At 43.5% G+C, this 26,998-nt stretch overlaps 1 long non-coding RNA gene across 1 annotated transcript; it reads left to right on the top strand.

Annotated features, from left to right (window-relative positions):
- The first annotated feature begins 2,639 nt into the window (after positions 1–2,639).
- On the top strand, positions 2,640–5,669 carry LOC125148969 (uncharacterized). The gene is made up of 2 exons (XR_007145745.1): positions 2,640–4,630; positions 4,742–5,669. It is a non-coding gene; the product is annotated as an uncharacterized LOC125148969 (long non-coding RNA).
- Positions 5,670–26,998: the final 21,329 nt, after the last annotated feature.

The following is a 26,998-nucleotide window of genomic DNA, read 5'->3' as shown; positions in this document are numbered from 1 at the left end:
GGCTCTGCCTTGCCTGGCACGCTGCCCCCCCTCTGCCCCAGATCCCTCCCACCAGTCCGAGTAGTGCACACCACCTCTCAGCCCTTCCTACCCTCTTCCACGGGCCACTTGTGTACGCTTGACTCTGGAGAGTCCATTCTGCTAGTCTTCTGGTGGTTTTATGGGTTATTTAGCAGATGTGGGTGCAATGTAAGTGATCAGCAGGACGCGGTGAGCCGAGCATCTTCCTATGCAGCCAGCTTCTCTGAAGAACCTGCCTGTATATATAAAATTCTAAAGATTCCACCAAAAACTTGTCAGAACCAAGAAATAAATTCCGTAAAGTCACAGGATGTAAAATCAATGTACAGAACTCTGTTGAATTTCTATACAGTGATAATGAAGCCACAGAAAGAGAAATCAAGAAATCAATCACATTGAAAATTGAACCAGGAATAATAAGATACCCAAGAAGAAACTTAACCGAAGGGGTGAAAGACTGTTACTATGAATACTATAAAGCATTGATGAAAGAAATTGAAGATGACACAAGAAATGAACAAACATCCCTGCTCATGGATTGGTAGAACAAATATTGTTAAAATGTTTATATTACCCAAATCGATCTATAGATTGAAGGCAATTCCTATCAAAATGCCAAAAGCCTTTTTCACAGAACTAGAACAAACAGTCCTAAAATTTGTATGGAACCACAAAAGTTCCCAAATAGTGAAACAGTCTTGAAAAAGAAAACCGAAACTGGAGGTATCACCATTCCAGATTTCCATTTATATTAGAACACTGTAGTAATTGAAACCGTATGGTACTGGCACAAAACAAGACAAAAAAAAATAAATGAAACAGAATAGAAAACCCAGAAATAAGCCCAAGATAATATGACCAATCAATGACAAATTAGGCAAGAATAAGCAATGGGAAAAAGACAGTCTTGTCAACAAATGGTGCTGGGAAAACTGGACAGCTACATGTAAAAGAATGAAACCAGACCACTTTCTTTCACCATACACAAAAATGAACACAAAGTGGATTAAAGACCTAAATGGGAGGCCTGAAACCATAATAATTCTAGAGAGAACAGTCAGTTATCTCTCTTGTTTGGCCGTAGCAACATTATTCTGGGGATATCCCCTCAGGCAAGGGAAATCAAAGAAAAAATACAGTATTGAGACTACATCAAAATAAAAAGCTTCTGCAGAGTGAAGAAAAAAATCGACAGAACTAGAAGGAAACCTGTTGAATGGGATTAGTCAAGGTCACTAACTTTTGCAAAGGAAGCCTGCATGCAATGGCGGACTGATTCATGGTTCCATCATTTTTCCCTCTGACCCCCTCTCAGAATGTAAAAGGCCTTCCTGGTCCCAGGCTCACCATAAAAGGGGATGAACTTGTTGCCCCTGTATTACAACAAAAGTTCTCCCTCTTCACCTTTATTCATTTTTCCTCTTAGGCAGCTGGTGACCCTGTAAGGGCCCCCCATATTCTCTGTGGACAACATCTCCATTTCAGTGACTGCTGCTCAGAAAGTGATGGGGACGAGGAGAGTCTGATACTTATAAGAATGTAGGCTGGAGAATGGCTCCTCCATCTACTCTGAAACTCTGTTCAGGGTGTTTTGAGAGTCCTTCGGTAGATGTTCATCATCCGTGAAGATGTTCACCATCCGTGATGGGGAGTAAAGACTCCCTTTGGATACATCTCTTCTTATTTCAGGGAATTCACAAAATACATGTGACATATATTTGCATCTAACAAACGATTGCAATAACGAGGAAATGTAGGGCATAGACTTTTTTTTTTAAAGTTTTTTTTTTCAACATTTATTTATTTTTGGGACAGAAAGAGACAGACCATGAACGGGGGAGGGGCAAAGAGAGAGGGAGACACAGAATCGGAAACAGGCTCCAGGCTCCGAGCCATCAGTCCAGAGCCTGACGCGGGGCTCGAACTCACGGACCGCGAGATCGTGACCTGGCTGAAGTCGGACACTTAACCGACTGCGCCACCCAGGCGCCCCTAGACTTCTTTATACATATCCTTTCTACTGCAAATGGAAGGTGATTTAAGGAGAGAACTATTTGTTTGTTTTTAATTTAAAAGATAAGACTTCTCAATAGTAAAGAAAGAATCTCAATTTTAAAATGCAGATTATCTCAACAAAGGTGATATTCGTGTGATATAAATAATCTTGAGAAAAGCTGTTCAACATATGTCAGTAAGAAATTGCACAAAAACACAGCAATGACATAGTATTACATACCCATTAGAATGGCCAAAATCAAAACCACAGATGACACCAATGTCTGTCCAGGATGTGGAGCAACAGAACTCTATTTCATTGGTGAGGGGAATTCAGGATGGTACAGCTACTTTGGAAAAGATTTTGGCAATTTCTTTTAAAACTGAACATTCTCTGAATTCTTGTCATTTGCAACAAACGTGGATGGAAGTAGAGGGTAGTATGCTAAGCAAAATTAGCCAGAGAATCACCAATATAATATGATTTCACTCATATGGGGAATATAAGATACAAAACAGATGAATACAAGGGAAGGGAAGCTAAAATAATATAAAAACAGGGAGGGAGACAAAAAATAAGAGGCTCTTAATGATAGAGAACAACCTGAGGGTTGCTGGAGGTGTTGTGGGAGGTGGGATAGGCTAAATGGACAAGGGGCATTAAGAAGACATTTGTTGGGATGAGCACGGCCTGTTCTATATAGGGATGAACCACTGGATCCTACTCCCGAAATCATGATTATTGCTAACTAACTTGGATGTAATGAAAAAAAAATTTTTAAACCCAAAAAACAAAAACCGAACAAACAAAACCCCAGATCATTGTCTTGGTTTAAAATCCAGGGATCATGCATCTTTGCACATACCTAAAGGAGTTAAAAACAATGTGTACAAAAAAACCCTGCACAAGTATGTTGACAGTGGCTCTATCCATAACTGTCCACACCTGGCAGCAGCCAATCGCAATGCCTTTCAGGAGGTGACAGGTGAGTAAACCCCAACGATAGAATATTGATCAGAGCTACAAAGATATGAGGCACCAAGACATAAAAAGACACAGAAAACATTTTGTTGCACGTTGCTAAATGAAAGCAGCCAACGTGTAATGGCTGCACGCTGTGTGACTCCAAGCATGTAACATTCTCCAAAAAGGCAAATCTATTTAGACAATAAAAGAATCAGTGGTTGCAAGGGGTTGAGCATAGGGAGGGATGCACAGCTGGAGCAGAGAGGTTTTTGTGGCAGTGAAAGTGCTCTTTATGATTCTAAAATGGACATATATCAGTGTATAGCTCTTGCCCTATTGAATGAGCAACGTCAAGAGTCAGCTTTGCTGTTGTAAATATAGACTTTGGGTGACAATGACTTGTCAGTGTTGGTTCATGGTGTATAACAAGTGACCATACTCAGGCTAGAGTTGGATGATGGGAAAGACAAGGTGGTGGAGGGGGTTGGTGTATTTGTGAACTCTGGAAATTCTACTAAATTCTTCTGTGACAATAAATCATAAAGTCTATTGATGTTTTTAAGTATTCTGTGGGCAAGACCAAACATATGGGCATGCCTGGGTCTCGGGCAGCAGGGGGCGCTGTGGCCTGTCTCTGAGCCTTGTGTGCTGTGATCCCAACTGGGAGCCACCTGCCTCTGGTTGTCACAGTGGCTTAGCCTCTGGGTGCTCACAGGTGCTTCCTTGCAGGGGTCTCCCCAGTGGTGAAGCCAACCTCCATTGTCCCCAGTATGCGATGTGAGGTGGCCAGAGTGACAGCTGACAAAGATTTTCAGTGTGGAACCCTGTAGGGATGCACACGAGGGATGTGGGCTTCTACCCACAACCTGGACAAAAGGTCTCCCTGTGTCCTCAGTGCTGAGGGAGGTTCTGGGAAAGGAAAACTCTCAGACCAGAGAGGAAGCAGGGAAGGGGGAAGGAATCGGCCTCCTGCACAGAACTGGCCATGTGTCAATGTGGACCCATCGCTCTGTGACCCTGATCCTCATCTGTGTGTTGTACAAGAGTCACCATGTCAGTGCTGCCCCATCAATAATAGCCAAAGGCGCTGTGGACAGACTCACTATGCAGAGCCAGAGGAGAGCACAGTGTGTCTTCAGGGGATCGGAGGCCACACAGGGGACACCTGTCCTGTCCCGAAGGAAGGGGATGGTGGACAGAACAGTGGGAAGGCAGGAACTCTGATGAGATCTGCTCACCATGTCACATATGCTGTGTCTGGGCCTGGACACCAGGGGGTGGTCGTCACCTGCTTCTGAGGGTCGACCATGACTAGAGCTGGGACCTGCACCTGGACAATGCCTGTGCCCTCTGCTCAGGACTCCAAACTGTGACCTCCCCTCTCCTGGCATGGCCCCAGAGACCACCTCCCTGTCCAACCCACCTGACATCCTCAGGCAGAGGGACTTGACCCAGGGTCAGTGAAGTGTCAGAGAGCTGCTGGTCTGATTTGCATGGATGGGCCCTCCCTCTCTCAGAGGATGAAAAGGGGAAGGAAGGGATTAGAGGAGATCTGCTCAGCTGTGGATCCACAGAAGGCAGGGTTGGTAATGACCTCCACCATGGCCTGGTTCCCTCTTCTCCTCACCCTCCTCATCTACTGCACAGGTGAGTAGATGAGGGAACAGAGGAAGTGGTCCAGGGAGGACACGTGGGCCTTGGATTCTCCTCTGGTGTCTAGATCCCAGCATCATGCTCTCTTTGTCTCTCCCCTTCCAGGTTCCTGGGCCCAGTCTGAGCTGACTCAGCCGCCCTCAGTGTCTGGGGGCCTGGGCCAGACGGTCACCATCTCCTGTGATGGAAGCATCACCAACATTGGTAGAATTAATGTGAACTAGTGCCAACAGCTTCCAGGAAAGGCCTCTAAACTCCTCATCTATGGTAATAACAGACGACCGTCAAGTGTCACTGACAGATTTTCTGGCTCCAAGTCTGGCACCACAGGCTCCTTGACCATCACTGGGCTCCAGGCTGAGGACGAGGCAGATTATTACTGCCAGACCATTCACTTAACTGTCAGTGATTACACAATGTTCCAGGCTCATGGGGAAGTGAGACAAAAACCTGCTGTCCCCACAGAAATGGGACTTGCTGTGTAGCCCTGACATTTTGGCCCCATCAGCTGTTTCTTTGTTTGATATCAACTGAGGTCTGTCACCCGCCTCAAAGAATTTGTCTACAAATCTTTCCACATTCTCTTAAATTTCTCTTTGAAGCCTGTCCTGGGGAGCAAGATATTTTCTGATTTTCTCAAACTGAGCGCAAATTCCTGGGCGCCAGAAACAGGTCACCCTGAGGACAGTGACCATGTCACATTAGAGCAGAAACAGGGTCACAAAATCCAGAGTATCTATGGCTGATTCGTACACATGGGTCTTTTGAAATGAGTCCCTGTCCATTCCCATCAGTGCTGAGATCTAGCCAGTGATTTTTGTTATTCACTTGCTATTTGTTATTCACTTTGTTAATACTTACTTGCAGAAGGATGTTGAGTTATAATGGTGTTTAGGTCACATTAGCCTGTTCACCTTGCAGAAATGTCCTCCCCTCCACCACCCCATTATTTAATTCCCTGGTTGTGGGAGTGAGTTCTATATGTCTAGGAGGGAATGTGCTATCACAATATAAATGTTTCTATCTGTTTCCATTTTATGTGGTTTTTATTAGGACTTTGCTTTCAATTTTTCAAAGAATCTTTCAAGGTCTACTGAGACCATGGGATTTTCATCTGTTTATTTACTAATATGATGCCTTATCTTAGAAGATTTATTAATACGGAATCCCACTCTATATTTGCAATAAATCACATATAGTCACTTTATATGACTATTTTAGTCTGATAATGGATTCTCACTATTGATATCTTATTTAGAACATTTGCATCAATATTTCATAATATTCTACAATTTTCCTTTTTCTGTACTTTTAAAACAAAATTTAATTTTACTTTATGACAGAGGGAGAGACAGAGCGTGAGCACGAGAGGGGCAAATAGAGGGAGACAGAGTCTGAAGCAGGCTCCAGGCTCTGACCTGTCAGGTCAGAGCGGGATGTGGGGCTCAAACTCAAGAGCCAAGCCTTGAGATCATGACCTCAGCCAAAGTCAGACACTCAACAAAGTGAGCCACCCAGGCACCCCCCTTTTTCAGTATTTTATATATCAAGTGTATGTATTTCTTTCTATAAGAATATATATATATGTACATATATATATATATATATATATAGAGAGAGAGAGAGAGAGAGAGAAGTGCAAACAAATGAAACTATGAAACTATGAGCTCTGAAAGTTGTTAGTGTATTTTGTGCAGTTAACCACATCTTATGCCTTTTTATGGAATATTTCCTAATAATATTGTCTTTTTTTCTAAGGAAATTGGTCTCTTTATTCATTTTTTAATGGAACTGTTTTAATGGTCTGTTTATTCATTTTTTTAATGGAATATTCATTTTTTTACTTCTTAAATTATGTTTTTAATTTATTATTAAAAGAGGTTGACAGTATGATTTTTCCACTTTTTATTTTTGTGCACATGCCATTTCCCATTTGCATACTTGTGTATTATTCACTTCCATGCAAAAGCTAGTAAGTGGGTTGTTCTGCATTTAAAAACTTGATTTTGAAGTACTAATTAGATTCAAATACACGTTATGATTTTGTGGACACCAGGGGGCGCTGTGACCTGACAAGAGAGCAGAGACTGATGCCCACCTCTCTTACACATGGGAAGAGCCCGAGCCTGCTTCAATAGGCCTGGGAGCAACGACCCCTTCCCCAAGTATGATTCTCCTGCACTGTGACCCCTCTAATCCCATGGAAAAACCGGGTGCTGATCTTCCTTCAGCCCATAGGAAACCCAGATCATCTCTTCCTTTCCCTTGACTAGAACCATCATCAGCCCAGAGTGATGCAGGGGCCAGACATGCCCCATATCTGCATGAATGACTCCATTCCCAAGAACGAAGGGAAAGAAGGAGAGAAATCCTGTCCTCAGTCCCCATGGTGGCCCTCAGGAGGCTGTACTGTCATATTTCCTGTATGGCTCCATGTTAATTTGCAAAATACAATGCATATGAGAACACTACTTGCTACCCAAGTGCAGCTCAGAGAGAAGTTCCTGCCCTCACTTGCAGAACGTGGTTTCCCCACCCCCCCAGCCCCACCCCATGCAGGATTCCAGAACTGCCATCTGCTCCTACTCTGGAATCCAGAGCAGCAGGAGCTGCAAAGTCAGCCCAATTACGGTCCCTGCCCAGGTGACCAAATGTCAGGGAGGGCAGGTGAGGGCGGGACTCTTCCGATGGGAAGAGAGGCTGTAGGTTGTCCCGAGAGGAATCAGGAGGTGGAAATCTCCCAAAATGGGAGACACAGGTGAGTGACCGATGACAGCTTGTTCAGCTCACAGGGGCGTCTCTGACCTGAGAGTGGCCTGAGCTGTGACTGGATCAATCTTCCTACAGGTTCTCTGTGCCTGTCCATCTTCCTTATGCTCTCAGACATTCATTCCGCCACATTCTGCAGGTTCCTCAGACACTCCTCTGTGGAGGGGCAGGGGCTCTGTGTGGGGAAACTGCAATGAACCAGGCAGGGGGGGTCCTTTCTCTCTGCTTTAGATATTCTCCTAATCCCCCCCCTTCACTTCCTTGCTTCACCTTCTCTCCTCTCCAGGGCATCCACCAAATCTTTGAGCTCCTTCCCATCTCATGATTGACTCATTTCCCCTCACTCTCATCACCTGTCATTCCCAGAGGTGGGACAGGCCCACACATCCTAGGAAGGACTGATGGTTTTTGGCAACCTCCTTCCCTACGGATTCATATAGATGGTCCCCATGAGCCCTAAACATAAATGACCCTCTGGTGAACATCCTTGAATGTTTGTCCGTGTATGTGTCATATGCTATTGATACCTATATACACTTGACATTAACACACATGTCAAATACTATCTTGTATTTGAAAACATGCACTTTATGGTTACTGGTCTTTTACTATAGAGGACGAATACTTAATGATTTCTATAACTTGTTAAAGGGTATTTAAAAATGCCTCAGTAATGTAGCAATGAATCGATAAAATAAAAGTATAATTACCAGGGAATAATTTATAATCAGAAACTTATAGGTTATTAACTGCACAATCCCTGTGTAAATATAAAAGAAAAGATGAATAATTGGAGTGGAATATGTTTTTTGTCTCCACCTTCAAATAATCCAACAGTCCAAGGTGGGTGTCAAAGCTAGAGGGCTTCTTTTAGATGATGTTGACCTAAGAGAAGAGGAATAAGGGCTCAGAGAGGAGGTGTGGAGAGATGCTGGAGGCTGGAGGAAGGAGTGAGAACTGGTCAGCCAGCAGAGAGGTGCTGGGTGCTGGGAGATCTGGTGTCCTCTCCCAGGGGCCAAACCCTGAAGAATCAGAGTTCTGGAAGCAGAGCTCTCCTCTCGGTCCTGACGGAACCACTGGGGCAGGAACACAGAGACGGCTCCTTCCTGACCCTTTGTGTTACTCCCTCATTGTACCAGTCAGAGATTAGCTGGTGCTTATGAAATATATGTTTCACAAATAAGTATACAAGTTCTGAAATATATAAATGAGTTATTATTTCCCAAATGAAAAAAAAAATCTTTGTGCTTTTCTGTTTCCCTATAAGAAACAGAGGCAGCACAGGATCCACTTAGTTCTTAAAGCCGTCCTATGCTCAGAGTTTGCCCTGTGAGATCGCTCATTTCATGGTCAGGCACGCAGAACTCCCCTCTCATACTCCCTCCTGCTTCATTATTGTTCCTACTGCTCCAAAATGGGGAGCAGACTCTATCATCACCCCTGACAAACCTGGGTCTGTCTAAGAACTCCTACAGGAGTTCACATAGTAATTCCCTACAACACTCGGGTGGTTTTCTCTATGCCTACAAGAAGCCCCAAAGGACATTTAAAACCAATTCCATGTAGGATAGCATCAAAAAGAATAATAATCATTTTAGGAGGCAAAATAAACAAGTAGCAAGAGACTTGCAAACTGAAACCTGCAAAAGATTGCTGAAAATATTAAAAATATTAAATACGTGAGAGAACACTGTGACCGTGGATTGGTGACTTAATATGGTGAAGGTGTAACCAACAAGGTCCAGATCCATCTCGATATTCAGTGCCATCATGCCATGAGCTTGCTGCCCCCAGTTTAATCCCTCAATATCTACTGCTCACTCCTTCTGGTTCCTTTGTTGGGAAGATGTTGGGTATACATCTATTCTGCGGACCCATATCTTAGACACCCAACCCCCATGAATTACACATAGAGTAATAGGTCATGAGTGTTTGCGGTCCAGGAGAGATAGAAAAACCCCTCAGAAGGGAGGAGGCCTCCATTTATAGTAATGTTCTGTTTATACCTATCCTCATAGTGATGAAAATTACAAAATGGGGGTGCCTGGGTGACTCAGTCGGTTAAGCGTCTGACTGCAACTTAGGTCATGATGATCTAGCAGTCTGTGAGTTCAAGCCCCACATTGGGCTCTGTGTTGACAGCCCAGAGCCTGAAGCTGCTTTGGATTCTGAGTCTCCCTCTCTCTCTGCCTCTCCCCCACTCTTTCTTTCTCTCTCTCTCTCAAAAATAAATAAATATTAAAAAAAATTTTTAATTACAAAACTGATATATGAAGTATATCAGAGTGTCAAATATATAAGCACTTGCCAGGCTAAATTTCTTTTTTTTTTTTTTTAACGTTTATTTATTTTTGGGACAGAGAGAGACAGAGCATGAATGGGGGAGGGGCAGAGAGAGAGGGAGACACAGAATTGGAAACAGCCTCCAGGCTCTGAGCCATCAGCCCAGAGCCTGACGCGGGGCTCGAACTCACGGACCGCAAGATCGTGACCTGGCTGAAGCCGGACGCTTAACCGACTGCGCCACCCAGGCGCCCCAGCCAGGCTAAATTTCAAGGGAAAACGTGAATGCTGAAAAATAAGGAGCAAAAGACACATTTCCCTGACAGCATCCTGTCCTCATGGCAAAGACAGGCATCAAAAGTCCTTGCAGTGTGGGCTGAAGGGATCTATCAGGAGAATCTAAACCCCCCACTGCAACAAAGGTTACACTAGAGGACAAGTCCAAGAGAACTATTATGAGTTTGAACCATCTTGGTACTCTGAGAACTTTAAGGCTTTCATTAAGTGTAAGATGACACTAGACTGGTTTTGACCCCAGGCACCTGGAAGGGCAAACTCCAATGTCAGGTAATACCTGGTAGCGTTAGCACTGTGCAATCAATACACCATGTATTTAACCACACGGAGGTCGTCGGTGACCCAGAAAAATTGCAACCATTCCTAAAATAGACAGAGGGCATCTCTTCATCCTACTGCATTTGGGAATGAAGGCATTCTAGATCCAATTGCAAAAGTCTGGACATCATTCCAAGAGTGCTATGAAGTTTCAGAACGACTGGACGATTTGGTGTCTAAGCCCAGCAGGTGGCACTGTGGGACCGGTCCTATGAGGACAAGCTTCTAGAGCTGACCGATTAGGGAACTACTCTAATAATTCTCGCACACTCATCAGTCAGTGTCCCCCGGCAGTGTGACTCTGCAGCCCCTGTGCCCCTGGAGCCACATGAGCCCTCAGCTCTGACTCACTCCCTCGCTCCATGTTTCATCCTCCAACCCCATGGAGTCAATGCCCAGGTGGTGTTCAGGTAGGGACAGTCAATCCCACACCTGGAGAAGTTCGCACAATGAACAAATCACCTGCCATGCTACCTGCGTCTAGGGTAAAAGACCCTTGGGGAGGGGAGGATGGGACTTCTCTGTCCTGTCCTGAGTCCTCTCCTCACCTCCTGCCTCACAGACAAGGAGATCCCTTTAGGGCTGAAGAGAAAAGATGCTGGGGTGGTGGAAGGTGGGGGTGGGGGGGGGCATTTGCACTCCTTTGTTCCCGTCATCTCTGCATGGCAGTCATCACCCCCATTCTTTCTGTCACCTTATAACTTCTAGCTTTCCTTCAAGGGTCTCTGTCAGACTGTGCTACTTTGTCATCCAGGGCATCTGGGTCCTTGATGGGGTAAAAAGAAATATATATATATATATATATATATATATATACACATATATATATACATATATATATATGATATTTATTATAAATAAATATTACATATTACAAATGCATGTATAATATATAAGCAATATATAAACACATTTTAAATATGTGTAATATGTTATATTGAATTATTACATCTGTAACTGTATTATATAACTATTAAATATAGGTATCTTGTATGATATAAAACACTATAGATTACATATACACATTATACGTATGTTCCATGTTGCAATTTATATATCACATATTATAATTTATATATTTAAGTAATAGAACTTAGAGAGACAGGGAGAGGAAAATGAAGCTGCTGTCTCGGAGCTAAGCTGAGTGCTTTCCACCCACAGTGAAATTTAGAGACTCTGCCAGGTGTGTGGTCTCACAGAGGAAACTGGATTTGCAGCAAAATAATGAGATCACGAGGAATAACTTGCAAAGCCTTGAGTCTCAGAGCAGGAGTGAGCGGGTTCCTTTTATTCAGTCATCCGGATCGATATTCAGAAAGGGGACTTTGCCACCCTGCGAAAGGTGGCCATCGTGTCGCACGGGCACACTTAGAAAACAGGACCGTACCTGCATCCTAGGTTATGTCCGTGCAGCTTGCGCTCCTCCTCGTGTGGAGACTGACATTATAACGAAGGAGAAGCAACCGTCCCGCGAGGGGAAGGGGCCAGGGGTCTGCTCCCAGAGCCAGTATAAACTGGAGGAGGTTTGGGCTCCTGACCTGGGGGAAGGAATGCAGGGCCTTGCTTCCTCTGACACAGCGCTGGGAGTTTGCCCTCTGCCTTGTGGTCTCTGATGTGGTGAAGCACTTTCCTGGCCTGGTGGAGATTGTTAACCTTTGTATTCCCTTTGTTCCCTTAAAAACCCTTAATTACTGATGTGTTGTTGCATTTATTTGTAACTCTGACTCATGTTAAAAGCCACTAGGGGTTAGCTGGATCTTTCTGTCCCTTCCAACTTCGTGAGGGACTCCAGGGCCCTGGGTTCTTCTCCCACATCCAGTTTTCCAATCCTTCCTGAAACACAGGCCTTCCCAGCAGGGAAGGATTTTCTGACTTGGGGTGCCTTAAGAATATCTGAGAGTTTCTTGGGTTGGCTCAGGGCTCCCTTCAAGGTCAGGGATTCCGGCTGATTAGTGTGACTCCCCAGTTTATTATGATAAATAAAGAATAAATTCATTAGTTTTCAAACTGCCACGATTTCAGTCGCTATTTCTAAGCAATATGATATTCGTCAATTATTTCTATATTTCATGGTGACTTATGGAAGCTGACATTGTATTTTTCAGATGTGTCAATTGCTCTTTTTGATTCTTCCTTTTGTCTTAAGTTCTAGATACTCCTTATATTTTACATTTGGTGCATATAAAATTGTATCCTTTTTTTCCCAGTGTATCAAGGATTCCTTTGATAAATAGACACAAATCGATTAGGTAGGAACCTTTGGGTAATATAAGTTGGGCTGTCAAATACAGAGGAGAAAGGCAAACAGCAACCATGCACATCATATGAAACAGACAGTGTACCACAATTCTGAAATGAATAGAAAATCATATTTTATTTCACACTGTGATGAGCACTGATCTTACACTTGCGCAAATTACTTTAATGTGGGTTGAATGAAAGAATGAATGAATGAATTGAATGAATGAATGAACGAATGAATGGTGCAGACTAAGCCCTCAGTCAAGGAGTTACAGCAACACCCCCATCCTTCCTATGGGGGAGGAAAGGCATCCTTCAGCCCTGGTTGTCTGTGATGTTTCCACACCTGTCTAAATCATGGTTGCCATGTGACGCGGGGACAGCAGACCCCTCACCTGCCCTCCACCTGCTCTCCCACCTGACCTCACCTGTGTCAGTCAGGGCATCTCTGTCTCTCTGGGCATCACCCTCCTTCCACAAGACCCTCTGGAACATCCCTCCATCTCCCATAGCTGAGGGTCCACTCTGTCACCTCCCTGTGTCCCACCGGGGGACATGTGTCATTCCCCCTTCCCTGTTTCCTCTGTTGTCATCTTTCTCCAGCTGATCCCCAGTGACATCTTCCAGGTCTGCTTGTCCCAAGTTCTGTCCTAGGATTTGCTGTGGAGCTAAATCTCTAATGAGTGGCATTGACCAGAGGCACAGCTGGGATTAAAAGTCTGAGACAAATGGAGGGAGTCGCAGGGATCCCAGCAGTGATCCCTGTGGAGAATGAAATTCTCATTAAAAATAAGGAAATACTCAAGAGGATATCCATGCCAAGTTCTCACAGGAGAAGGAAGGAAGGCAGGAAGGAGGAAGATTCTCTCATCAATGGTTCCCTCAGATTTTCTCTGTCTTTCCAGATCGTTTTCCCTGAGGTCATATTCCTGACCTGCAGCTCCCTCTCCAGTGACCTCATCCCCTCCTTTCCCAAGACCACCATGCAGTCCATGCTTCTGTGACCCAGGACCCCTGGACTGGCCTTGGCTGTCACTGATAGACCTCTAGGCCTGGGGACAGGAAGGCGAGGGAAGGAGCTGAGGAGTAGCGGCTTTGGGTCTCAGCTCCTGTATCTACCAGCTTAAGAAGAATGGATAGGGGCACCTGGGTGGCGCAGTCGGTTAAGCGTCCGACTTCAGCCAGGTCACAATCTCGCGGTCCGTGAGTTCAAGCCCCGCGTCAGGCTCTGGGCTGATGGCTCAGAGCCTGGAGCCTGTTTCCGATTCTGTGTCTCCCTCTCTCTCTGCCCCTCCCCCTTTCATGTTCTGTCTCTCTCTGTCCCAAAAATAAATAAACGTTGAAAAAAAAAAGAAGAAGAATGGATAAATTCACATTTGTTAAAAGAGTTCTTCCCTCCATGGGTCCCAGAGCACCCCGGGTGACCTCTCCTCTCCCTCCCTTTCTCCACACGATCCAGCCACAGGGGTCTCAGGCACACACCATGTTCTCCTGAGATATCTTGGGGTGCAGGCTAAACCTTCCTAAGGACTCTGTATTGCACGAGCATTTATGGCAGCCTTTGCCTGGGAGGAGCTGGACCCTCCGCTGTGACCACCAGCCATAATGACACCTGCCCAATGTCCTATACCCATTTCATTAATTGTCAGACCCTTGCATTCCGACTCTCCTGAAGTTTGAAATAACTTGCATACACACTGACTGTACCTGTCAGTGGCTTCTGGATCTGAATGACTTCTTCCCAGTTTCTTATGCAACGTTTCAGAACTCTCAGGGAAATTAAAAACAGAAAAGGCAACAAAATGATGATGATAACACAGACACTTTGGTCATCCACGTGTAAATATCAGAGCCTATCTAGCTGGCTTTTGTTCTCTTCACAAAGGCACACCAAATTAGTTAGTTTTCAGAGTGCAGGCACCATCCTGGCTGGTGGACAGTCCTCCACAATATGTACTCTGTATCTCCAGGGGTCAGAGCCGAGGCCCTCCCTTCCCCCCAGGCTCCTGTGCTCAGGGCTGACTGAGTCGCTGTGTGTCTCCGCTGGCCTGGCGCACTGGCTGGGTACCTGCCCTTCAGGTGTGATGTCGGGAGATGGCGATTAGCCCTGGGAGGAGCTTTGGGTGTCAGGTTAGCAAACCTCCCAGTGGGGCTTGTGAGGGTAAGGAGGAAGTGCCACCATTGCTACAAAATGCTGAGCCTGCTCTCGGGAAGGTGGGGGAAGTAGATCCCTCAGATGAGAGTTTCCCACAGCTGCCACCACCAGGGCCCAATGGGCACCCCTGTGGCTGGCGTCCCGAGCCCCCAAGGCACTGACTGTGTCCTATTCTCCTCTCCTCATCAGTGATCCCACTAGTAGGAAGGCAGTGGGGTACCAGGAGCAGGATCTCCCTCACGTGTGCACAAAGGAAGTCAACCCCATGGGTCTTTCCAGGAGGAAGTCCTGTCATTAGTGACAGCTTGGACGAATCTGCAGGACATTGCCCTACGTGAAATAAGCCCAGCGGAGAAAGATAAATACTGTGCAATCTCATTTACGTGTGGAATCTGCAGGAAGAAAACAAATTTTTTAATTGCTATAACTTGTTAGTGATGGAGAGCACATATAAGGGTGGCAAGGGTATTTGTTTGACTATAGCTTCTTAAATATAATTTTGATTTTCAACTTTTAGTTAATAATTACGAAAACACAGGGGTGCCTCGGTGGCTCAGTCGGTTAAGCGGCCGACTTCGGCTCAGGTCATGATCTCGCGGTCCGTGAGTTCGAGCCCCGCGTCGGGCTCTGTGCTGACAGCTCAGAGTCTGAAGCCTGTTTCAGATTCTGTGTCTCCCTCTCTCTGACGCTCCCCCGTTCATGCTCTGTCTCTCTCTGTCTCAAAAATAAATAAACGTTAAATTTTTTTTTTTTAAATTACGAAAATACACATAACATAAATTTACTAGTTTAATCATTCTCAGAGACGCTAAGTGTATTTGCAGTGTTATGTAACCGTCACAACTATCCATTTCTAGGACCTTTTCATCATTCCCAAAGGTAACAGTGCACCAGCAGGGGAATGGGTAACCTGGAATGGCAGCGGAACCAGGGCCCAGGACCCAACGCAGGAAGCAGCAGAGTAAAGAGGGCAGCTCCTGCAGCGGGTCTTGGCAGGTGTGCCCTGACCCAGGTGAAAGCGTCCTTTGGGCTGCGTTTCTTACCCCAGATTGACCATGTGGATGCACGCTGCCCACCATGGCATGAGTATCAATGTGTCCCATTGCACAGGGTCCGGCATTTCCAGCTGTCTCTCCCAAAATGTGTCAGGAAACACCAGTGAGAACCTGAGGATCTCATCTGGGGCATTTGCGGTATGATTCACGCACATTCCTGGCTGAATCCCCTTCAAAATCCACGTTAGCTCTCTTCCAGAGACCGTGCAAAGTCCTTGTTTTGAGCCTACATCCTCCCTGGTGGTCAAGGGGAACTTGCATTTATTTCTGGTCTCTTTTTTTCCTGTGGCATCTATCTATGTGTCTCATTCTACACCAGTACCACACTGTTTTCATGACTACAAAATTTGAAAGCAGAAAGTATGATGACTCCAGCTTTGTCGTTTGTGGGAGATGCAGGAGAGAAGCCTCAAAGGAAAAGACTTCAAAAGGGAAGGGCTGGAGAAGGTGCAAGGCTTTAGGACATGTTTACATAGCTGAACGTGTCCAAGGTGGATCCTCCTTCACATCGGACCCTTCCTAGTGATACAGAAACCAGTTAACTGGAAATTCAACCTTGAAAAGCTAGACCATTAGATTGAGTAACACACTTGCTTAGCTGACTTTATGTACATAGTCTTTAGCAGTTATCCTAATAAAAAGAAGCTTCATTCTAGAGTTGGGGCCTCATTCCGACTCGAGTATGAGGACCTTCACTTAACGGCACTTTGTTTGCGGACTCACCTTTTGTGACTCTGGCCGTACACCCTGCAACAGTTCTTTCCCAAGATTGCTTTGGCCCCTGGAGGCTTTTCTGACTCGATACAAACTTCAGGACTTTTTTTCTATTTCTGTGAAAAAATGTCATTGGACTTTTCACAGAAATTGTATTTAATGTATAGATTGATTTGGGTAGCATGGACATTTTAAAGTTACTTTTGTTGTGAAAAGCACCGGATTTAGGAATTACCTGGAGGTTACGTGTGAGGTATGAGGATGTGTCTAAGATAACACCCGTGCCTGTGGGTAAGAATCTGGATGGATGATGACGGTCCAAAATAAAATGGAGATGTATGTTTTAGCCATAAGTTAAAGAAAGTGATATGTGTATTTTTTTCTTTTTTTATTCACTGATTTATTTTTTAATTTAAAAATATTGACTGAGCGCCAGCTAAGTATCAACAAGCTCCACATAGTGTGCTATGAGGAACAAACAGAATTGTGAGGTCATGGACATCTGTTGGGTTTTCATCTAACTCACTATGAAAGACAGTGATCAGATGTTTTATGTGAAGTTCAGAGAGAAACAGTAAGCATTTGTAGGAATAGGACATACAGTTCTATGTTAAGTGAGAGTGGTTGGCTAGAAGTGTGTATATATGTATATCCGTATCTAATATTTTATGTAAGTAATTTGTGTTTCATATGTATGATCACACACACACACATATATATATACTTAAGTGTATATATATATATATATTTAAATATATATATACTTATATATATATACTTAATATATATATACTTATACTTATATATATACTTAATATATATATACTTAATATATATATACTTAATATATATATACATAATATATATATACTTATACTTATATATATATACTTAATATATATATATACTTATATATATATACTTAAATATATATATACTTAAAGTATTTATATATATATATACTTAAATATATATATACTTAAGTGTATATATATATATATATATAAGTGAGAGTGGTTGGCTACAAGTGTGTATATATGTATATCCGTATCTAATATTTTATGTAAGTAATTTGTGTTTCATATGTATGATCTCACACACACACACACACACACACACACATATATATATACTTAAGTGTATATATATACTTAAATATATATATATACTTAAGTGTATATATATATACTTAAATATTTATACTTACATATATATATACTTAATATATATGTATACTTATATATATATACTTAATATATATATACTTAATATATATATACTTAATATATATATACTTATACTTATATATATACTTAATATATATATACTTATATATATTAAATATATATATACTTAAGTATATATATATACTTAAATATATATATACTTAAGTATATATATATATATATATACTTAATATATATATATATATACTTAAATCATACACACACACACACACAAGGTCAGGGCACAGGGTTATAGGGAATGAACTGCAAGAGTGGGAAATGTCCTGAGTTGAGAGAGAGATTGGCTCTCCCCTCAGGCCTCCCACATAGACGCTGTGGAGGGGCTTATGTGCCGTCTGCCCTTGTGCTCACTGGGCTCAGGTCACATTCTCCCTGATAGTCTGTAGGGGTCTAAGCTGGAAACCCAGGCCTGGGGTCCTACATTGTGCCCTCTGCTCTGTGCTCACTGCAGCCCAGGAGAGGCTTCCCAGCCCCAACTCACATCCAGCTTTCCCCAAATTCAGTTCCGGCACCCCAGGGGATGGAATGACTTGCATGAAGGGTTCCACTCTGCTTTCCCAGGAGGGGAGCGAGAGGTTTGTGCAGGTGTCTCACTTGTGTGCTCAGAAGCAGAACCTGGTGCATATCCTCCATGGCATGGACCCCTCTTCACTTATTTGCAAACCACCCTTGTATGGATGCCGTGCTAACTGATCTGGATGATTCCCATTTTAATAAGAGGCTGTCTAAATAAGCATAATTTATTTTTCTTTAGCACTCTACCAAGTAATTACAGATTTCATTTTTTTAATTTTTTATTTTCCAATATCTGTTATCCCCTTGTCATTTTTAAACTGTGTATACTTTTGAAGATTCCATTTTTGTCCAAAACTTTAGCCAGTGACTCTTCCATTCTGTTATGAAAATTATTATGTGATTATTAGACAATTTTTTCTAGTTTTTGTATCATACATTTTTGCTTTCCTGTGGCAGGGAGGTGGGCTGTTTCTCTTTTCTCTTCTTTCTTATCCCTCGTGGCTGGCAGGTGCTTACTGTCTCCTTCCCCCTCTTTTCCCATCACTGAGGTGTTTCCAGAGCTTCTCTCCCAACTTTCTCGCCCATCTGCTCACAACAGTGCATCTGAGACCTCCTATCTCCATCCTGCTCGCCCTGAATGCCCATCCTGTGGTCAGTGTCAGGTCTCCCCGCACGCTGTCCTGTGTCTTCACACTCAGGGGACTTTCTGTTCTGAGGGTGGTTCAGGCTGCTGCTAACTTTCTCCTTCTCTCTTCACAGATGTTTCTGGAACTGACTTCTCTTTCCACTAAAGCTCATGACTTGTGGCGTGAGCGTGCGAGCAAGGCCACCAGGGTCCCTGCATTTACTTTTGCATTTGCATTTACTTCCTCATTTATTTCACTTCCATGTTGTGTGAAGATGATGCACGGTCTGTCTCATGTGTTAAAAGAGTCTGAGTCTTGTGTAGTTTCTTCTGCCTTCTTAATCATGCAGGTGTTTTTAAGAGCTGTCATGGATATTTCACCTCAGCTACCCGGAAATTCTCATGAAAATTTTGTTTAAATGTGAAAAAATCATATCAAAAGGGAACCTCCTTTAAAGAATACTTCTTAAATTAATTACTGTTTTTATTTTTTACTGGATTCTAACATTGATGTAAGGAGTAAAAACGATCAAATATATTTAGTTTATATGTATTGGCAATTTCTTATTAATACATTCAATAAATGTGACTAAAACCACAGGTAAAGAGTCGGGAGAATAAGCCAGGTTTTCTTGTTAAGGGATGAAATGTATCAGGTCCAAGTGTCACAGAACCACCATGAGTTCACTCCTTGGTGAGTCACAGGGGGAGAGGCTGCACTAGATGTCACACAAAGGAATCTTGATCTGCAGCCAATAAGGAGATCAGGGGAGTAACTTCCAAAGCTGTGACTCCCTGAGTGGAGGGGAGTGGGTTCCTTTGATTCAGGGTTAGGATGGAGACCCAGAAGAGGGAGTTTTGTCATCCCACGTAAGGTGGCACCAGGTTGTGCAGGGGTCCTGAGAGCACGGGCCTGTGTGTGTATCCTGTGAGGTGTTAGCTGAAGCTTGTGCTCCTCCGAGAGTGGAGATTGAACATCATCCTGAGGCGGAGGTCCCTGGAGGACACGCCGGGGTCCATCTGAGCAGGTGGAGTTGGTGGAGGATGTAACTGGTCTAGGCTGCCAAGCCCGTCCTGCTGTTTGCCTCTGAAACAGAAGGTTGACTTTCCTGTGAAAAAAGAAGGGGTGTCAGTGCAGGTCCTGCTGGGGACAGTTTTAACCTCGTTAACCCTTTGGGGCGCGGTTTGAACCCTGCAAAAACAACTCAAGAATGTGCTTTAGGTCAGCTTTACTTTTGAAACAACACTGGGTGTGACACCACTGAGTTCTTGTCTCTGATGTGGTCAGACTGTTTCCTGACCTCGTAGAGACTTAGTTTTCGCATTCCCTTTGTTCCCTTAAAATCTTCTATGACCAGGTTGTTGTATTTATTTGTTCCAACGCTTCCTAGAAGGTTCTGCAAGATGTGTACTGGGCAAGTAGAGCCTGCAGGGTATGGATTCCAGAAAACAGCTGGGGGCTTAAATTATTGCTTTTGGGTCAGGAAAGCTGTCTCCTCTTTTTCTGTCTTCTATTTTTCTTTTGTTTTGGTTTTGTTCTAGGGACCTCCAAACTTTCTGCTTATAGAAAGCTCAAAGTATTTAGATTAAAAATACTGCACTGATAAGAAAATTCAGTGAAGTCACCAGAAATATAAATTAAAGTTTCTATTAATTATTTCAATAATCTTTAAATAACAATGATACTTTTTCATAAGTTAAAAATAATGAAGGGAGGAGGCTCCTGGGTGGCTCAGTCAGTTATTAAACATTCAACTTTGGCTCAGGTCATGATCTCATCGTTCCCAAGTTTGAGCCCCGCCTTGGGCTCTGTGCTGACAGCTCAGAGCCTGGAGCCTGTTTCAGATTCTGTGTCTACCTGTCTCTATGCCCCTCCTCCACTTGCACTCTGTCTCTCTGTGTCTGTATCTGTCTCTGTCTCAAAAATAAATAAATATTAAAACCTTTTAAAAATTTTTTTTTAATGTTTGTTTTTGACAGAGAGAGAGAGCGAGTGAGAGAGAGAGAGCGACAGAGCATGAGCGGGGGAGGGGCAGAGAAAGAGGGAGACACAGAATCCAAAGCAGGCTCCAGGCTCTGAGCTGTCAGCACAGAGCCCGACACGAGGCTCGAACTCACGGACCGTGAGATCATGACCTGAGCCGAAGTCGGACGCTCAACCCACTGAGCCACCCAGGTGCCCCAATTAACATTAACACTGTAAAAAAATAATGAAGGGATGCCTGGGTCACTCATCTGTTAAGTGACTGACTGCTTATTTCATCTTATGTTAGGATCACGGTCGTGAGATCGAGCCCCAGGTCAGGCTGTTGCCAAGCATGGAGCCTGCTTGAGATGCTCCCTCTCCTTCTCCCTCTGCCCCTCCCCTGCAGTCACTCTCTCTCTCTCCATTCCTCTCTCTCAAAAAAATCATAATGAAAATTATTTTAATATTATTACCAACAAAATGAAAGTGCTAATGTTACTGGACAAAGAACCAGTTCCAAAGTCGGGTTCTGCTATAGTCACTGAAAAATCAGTGCTGGAGAGACGAGTGAAGGTGAGAAAGGAAGCCGGCAACCTGGGAAGACTATGGACAGATGTCTCAAAACCCATCTTTCTTGTCCAGGTGAAGCCAGAGGGTTCACCACGGGAAGGTGTCAAAATGGTAGGGGCTCTGTGCAGGAGAAGCAGGTGCCCAGACCATGAACCATATGAAGACATGACTCTGCACACACTTACTTACTGACATCTGCTGTTTGACTTATCCTCTGGGAGCCTTTGGTCCTTCACTCCTCAAGGCCAGTGGTCTGCAAATCTGAAGGAAAGTAGGCTAGTTCTGCTATAGGCCCAAAAACTTTGGTCAGCAAATGAAGAATGCATAAGCTTGAAGCAAGTTTTATTTTAAGAATAGTGGGAGTGCTGGTGCGCATGGGTGGCTCCGTTAAGCGTCTGGCTCTTTATTTCTGCTCGGGTCATGATCTCATGGTTTGTGATCTCATGGTTTTCACATTGGGCTCTGTTCTGACAGGGTGGAGACTGCTTTGGATTCTCTCTCTCTTTCTCTCTGTCCCTTCCCCACCTCTGAAAATAAATGTAAAACATTGTTTTCAAATCTTAAAAAAAGCCCAGTGGGAGCGCTATTACAGTAAGAACAAATATCCTGAGATGTGTGCAATCTGTATATTACAGGGAATTGTAAAACTCCCTGAAGAGTGTGAAAGCCCGTTTGAAAAAAGTGGTGAACATATTGTTGTTGTCTTTAAGAAGAAAACAAAATATAAACATTGTAACAGTTCACAGGTGAGCTCCTGCAAGTTATCTTCTAGCTTCTGTTTCCAATTTGAGGTCTGGATGGGAGATACATTCTAACTTCAAGGAAATCGAGAAAAGTCTGACTATGTACTGTGGCGGGGAAAGACGTAACAATGGATTACAGAGAGGGATGGGAGAAATGGAGGATCACAGAGTGGCTGAGCTAGGGACTCCCTAGAGGGAGTCTCATAAATTCAGAGCGAGAACAGTCAGCACGGCCACGTGCACCTGCAGCCACAGGCAGCTGGGGAGGAAGTGGCATAGTGGGTTCTGTGGGGGCTGTTAGCGAGGCAAGCAAGACTAATGTCGATGGTTACAAAGAATACATTATGATGATAAGGATGATCCGTGATTTTAAAGTAAGTGAGGAGGAACAGGGAGTCTAAGGAAATGAAAAAAACAAGCAGGGTATTTCCCAGTACAGTGAATCAGGGTCCAGGTTGTTGGAGATAACAGGCCATGGGGGTCCTTATCCAGCAGTGGAAGAAGAATCTGTAATAAAGGCAAGGGTCCATTGATACACCTTATTTATATACAGTGTTCTTTTGATATCAGTCCTAATGTGCAGAGCAATTTTAAAATAGGCTTAAAGGTAATAGATACATCACTGCATCAGAAGAAAACTATGAACTGCCAAGAAAATACCAATAAGTACATTAAAACCCAGAGTAGGGTGCAAGGGCAGAAAATACTTTCCCCACCAGCATTGTGTTTTCATGTACAGACCGATGGGAGAGGCCAGGGGCTGTCCCCTGGGATTGAGGGAACCTCTCAGGAGACCCTCACAAAACAACAGCTGCAACACGTTTGGCACAACAGTAACATGTAAGAGAATCTGTAAGGGAGACCCATGCCAGCTGTAATGATGGGTGAACTTATAGGTCAGTCTGGGTAATTACATGCTGAATGTCGGTTTTTAGATAATCCTAGATTGTTAATCACCCAAGGCACCTGCCAGAAGCCAACTCACTGCCAGATTATGTGGAATATCTGTAGAGGTGACAAGTAGACGTGAGGAATGAGACCCGAACACCTTGGTTCTGTCCTTAATCCCTTGTATCTGAACAAAATCTCCTGTTTGGCATCTGGTTTCCAGCACGTGTGGGCTCAGGGAATATGTTCCTCAAGCCTCCAGATGGGATCCTCACAAGGACTTTTTCTACCAACGCTGGTAGTCGCTCCAGAGCAAAGTTTCTTTCCTTTTCCCCAAGTTATTAGAAGCACTGGCATATTTGGCCAACTTCAAAGGCAATGACTACGAGAGAAGACCACAGAGGGTTCAGGAGCATTGTAGCAGATGGAGAGCACCCGGCCCATGACTCATATGTAGTATGAGCTGACTGACTGGGAAATCTGATACTCAGTGTCTATACTATAAGAGAAGATGTGTACCATTTCTCCAGAGTAATGACAAAAATAAAATCTAATAGTGAAAACCAATAAACCAGAAACAGAATTTATTTCAGATCAATTGTCAAACTTCTGTACATTTGAGCAGTACAAAATAAATACACAAATAAATGTGTATGAGAAAGGAAGGAAAGAAAAAAGGATGGAAGGAAGGAAGGAAGGAAGGAAGGAACCATACAATGAACTTTTCAAACAAACAAAGTACAGGAAAACAAACAACCTGAATAGCAAATAATTCAAAAACATTACCAGACACTTTGCACAGGATGATATTACCAAGGTCACCTGGACCGGGAAGTTCCCATCAAAGAACTCACATATGAGTGGTAGAGAGGTGGAGATAAGGGGGACTGTGTCCCTGAGGTCACAAGCCTTGTAGTTCTGGACTGGAATAAAAAAGTTCACTGTAAAGGTTCCCCCTCCCTGCCTGAGGGTGTCACTAAGGGAGTGACAGCCCAGCCCTGAGAGCAGAGGGAGATTATATGTCACATTCTTATGGGCCTTGGCCTTGTGAGAGCAGCACTGAGACTGCTTTCTCAGAATCAATGTACCAAACAGTATCAGCTGCAGATTGGAGCCCAGAGACGGTTGGGGACTGTGCTGCCCGCGGGGACAGAGACTCAACCTGGGATGCTTGGTCATTGGCCTTGTTCCAGGAGAGCCCTCCTGCCCCCACACCACAGCCATCCCACAGTCCCCTGTGTCCCCAGGTGTCCACTGTGATGACTTTCAGTGGAAAAGGCTAAAGCCTGGAACATAAGCGACAAGAGGAGAATGTTTCTCTGGAGGATCTACTGTCCAGATAGTTCTTGGGAAACAGATTCTGGGGCATAAGAAAAATGATTCTATATTCTGAAGTTTGCAGGAAGTCTCTGGAAGAGAATCACACCTCCTGAGAGGCTGAGGGAGCCTTGCTGTCATCTAGTTTTTAATAGATCACCTTTTATCACAACCAATTTTTTGTGACAATTACAACCAAGGTGTCAAGGTGACCAGGCAGGAGGCAGGGTGGGAGAGATAGCACCCCCTCCTGTCCAGGGTGAAGGTGAGTGGGAGGGTTTTTGGAATAGGAAAGAAACTGCATTTTCTCTTTCCCTTTCCCTGCTGATTTCTTCACTTCCTTATACCCCTTGTCCCTCCTCACATCAAGTCATGGGTCACCATTATCACCGTGCTCCATCCCTCATCACCCACCAAGGATGAGTCTCCTCACCTCACCAGCCCCCTCCCCACGCCCATGGCATCCACCAGGATGCTTCTTCTCCCCCTCAATCTGCCAGCTGACTGTGGCTGCAGGTGCACACGGCCATGCTGACGGCTCCCACCATGGATTTATGAAACTCCCTCCGGGGTGTCCCTAGTTCAGACACTCCATGACCTTTCATTTCTCACATTCTTTTCTGTAATCCATTGTTATGTCTTGCCCCGTCTTCAATACATAGTCAGCTTGCCCTCAACTTCCTTGAAGTTAGAAAGTATCTTCTATCCAGACTCCAAACTAAAACATAGAAGACAGAAATGAGATCACCAGCTAAAAAGGTTAACATGTTTACGGTTAGTTTCTTATTGAAGACAAAAGTAAACATTCGCCAGTTTTTTCAAATGTGCTTTCATATACTTCAGGGAATTTTACAATTTCCTTTAAAATACAAATTGCACACATCTCAACATGTTTACTCAGCACTTTTACTTTTTTTGGTAATCTTATTAGGACGATTTTCATTATTTTTAACTTATGAAAAACTAAATGAATATAGAAAAAAAATAGTACACATAAAAAAGAGAACAGAAGAATTAACTTAAAAGAAGTCCAAATGTAAACAGTAATTGCTTAAATAATTAAAGACATGAGTAAAAAAAAAAATGAGGGATTTAAAAAAGTAAAACTCTTATTTAAAATTTTATTAAAATAATACGCTTTATTTTACATACTTCTGATGATTTTACTGAATTGTTTTTTTCAGTAAAATATTTTTAAATTTAAATGCCCTGAGCCTTTTATATAACATATTTCATTTCTCAAATAAAAACCTGATTCTTTCTTATTACACTTTACTTCTGTTTTTAGTTACATTCTTTTTGTATTCGTAAGAAGTTGAAGAGAAATATGAAGTGTATTGGTCGTAGCACTTAGCTCTGATAACTTTTCCTTTTATGTCAATGTTAGATATTAGATAAAGTATGAAATAAAATAATTTATTTTTTACATCTGCATCAACCATTTTAGGAGGTATTCTTTTGTAATTATTTTTTATATTAAAAATATGGAAAATTCTGGTGCTCAGGTAATATCCAACAAAGAAATTGGAAATACCCATGACAGCTGTTGAAAACACACCAACAATTAAGAAGACAGAGGAAACTACACAAAATTCACACCTTCCGTAAAGCATGAGCTGGACCAAGTTGCAACTTCGCACAACCCGGAAGTGAAAATCAGCAAAGAAATAAGCGCTCAGACTGGAAACCCTGGCGGCTTCACTCCCGTGCGCACACTACAAGTCAGGAGCATCAGTGGGAAGAAAAGTGAGTTCCAGAAACAGCTGTAGGAGACAGAAGGGGAAGGCGACTAGTGGCCTGAACCAGCATGAGAGGAGAAAGTCCCTTGAATGTGAAGACACAGGCCAGCATGTGGGGAGACTTGAGCCCTGACCACGGGGCATGCATCCAGGAAGAGCAAGAGGGAGACGGGAGGTCTCAGTTGCAGAGCTGTGGGCACAGGGGGTGAGAAAGTCAGGAAGGGACTCTGGAAACACCTCAGTCAGGGGAAATGAGGGGCAAGAACATTTGGCATCCGCCAGGCACGAGGGAATAGGAACCAGGGAAAGGAGACACAGCCTGCATCCTCTCCAAGGGTAAGGCAAAAATGCATGAGACCAAAACCAGAAAAACAGTCTCATTAACACACAGTATTACTTTTCATAACAGAATAAAGCAACTACTGGCTAAATTGTTGAACAAAAAGAAGTATGTACAAATATAGAACATAAATCATGGAAGGGGTGAATTGATATTGGAAGATAAAAACTGAAAAAGAATGATATCCTTAATTATTGTATAAACCACTAAGGAAAAGTAAGTGATTACTGTTGTGACAGCCGATGCCATTAAAACTGGAACCATACAGATAGATCGGCATGGTCGGTGCACAAGGGTGACAAGCAACCAAGTGAAGCAATCCATGTATTTACAGATGGTGGTGTTGATGTTCCCGCAACAATGCACACATTCTTATCGCCAGCGAATGAAGTGCTTACAGTGGCACCTGTTCTGTGATTCAGCACCTGTGAAATGTGCGCAAGAGGGAAGTCACTGCAGACAGGAAGGAACCGGTGGTGACGAAGGGGTGAGTGCAGAGAGGGGCAATGGCGTGACTGCTAGTGGATCAGCGCTTTTTCTGCAGGTGATGGAAATGTTGTCGATTCGATCATGATGATG

Source organism: Prionailurus viverrinus, chromosome D3, assembly GCF_022837055.1.
Source record: "Prionailurus viverrinus isolate Anna chromosome D3, UM_Priviv_1.0, whole genome shotgun sequence".
NCBI classification, from domain to species: domain Eukaryota; kingdom Metazoa; phylum Chordata; class Mammalia; order Carnivora; family Felidae; genus Prionailurus; species Prionailurus viverrinus.
The sequence above is the reverse complement of the archived record's forward strand: the minus strand, read 5'-3'. Positions and strand labels throughout refer to the sequence as shown.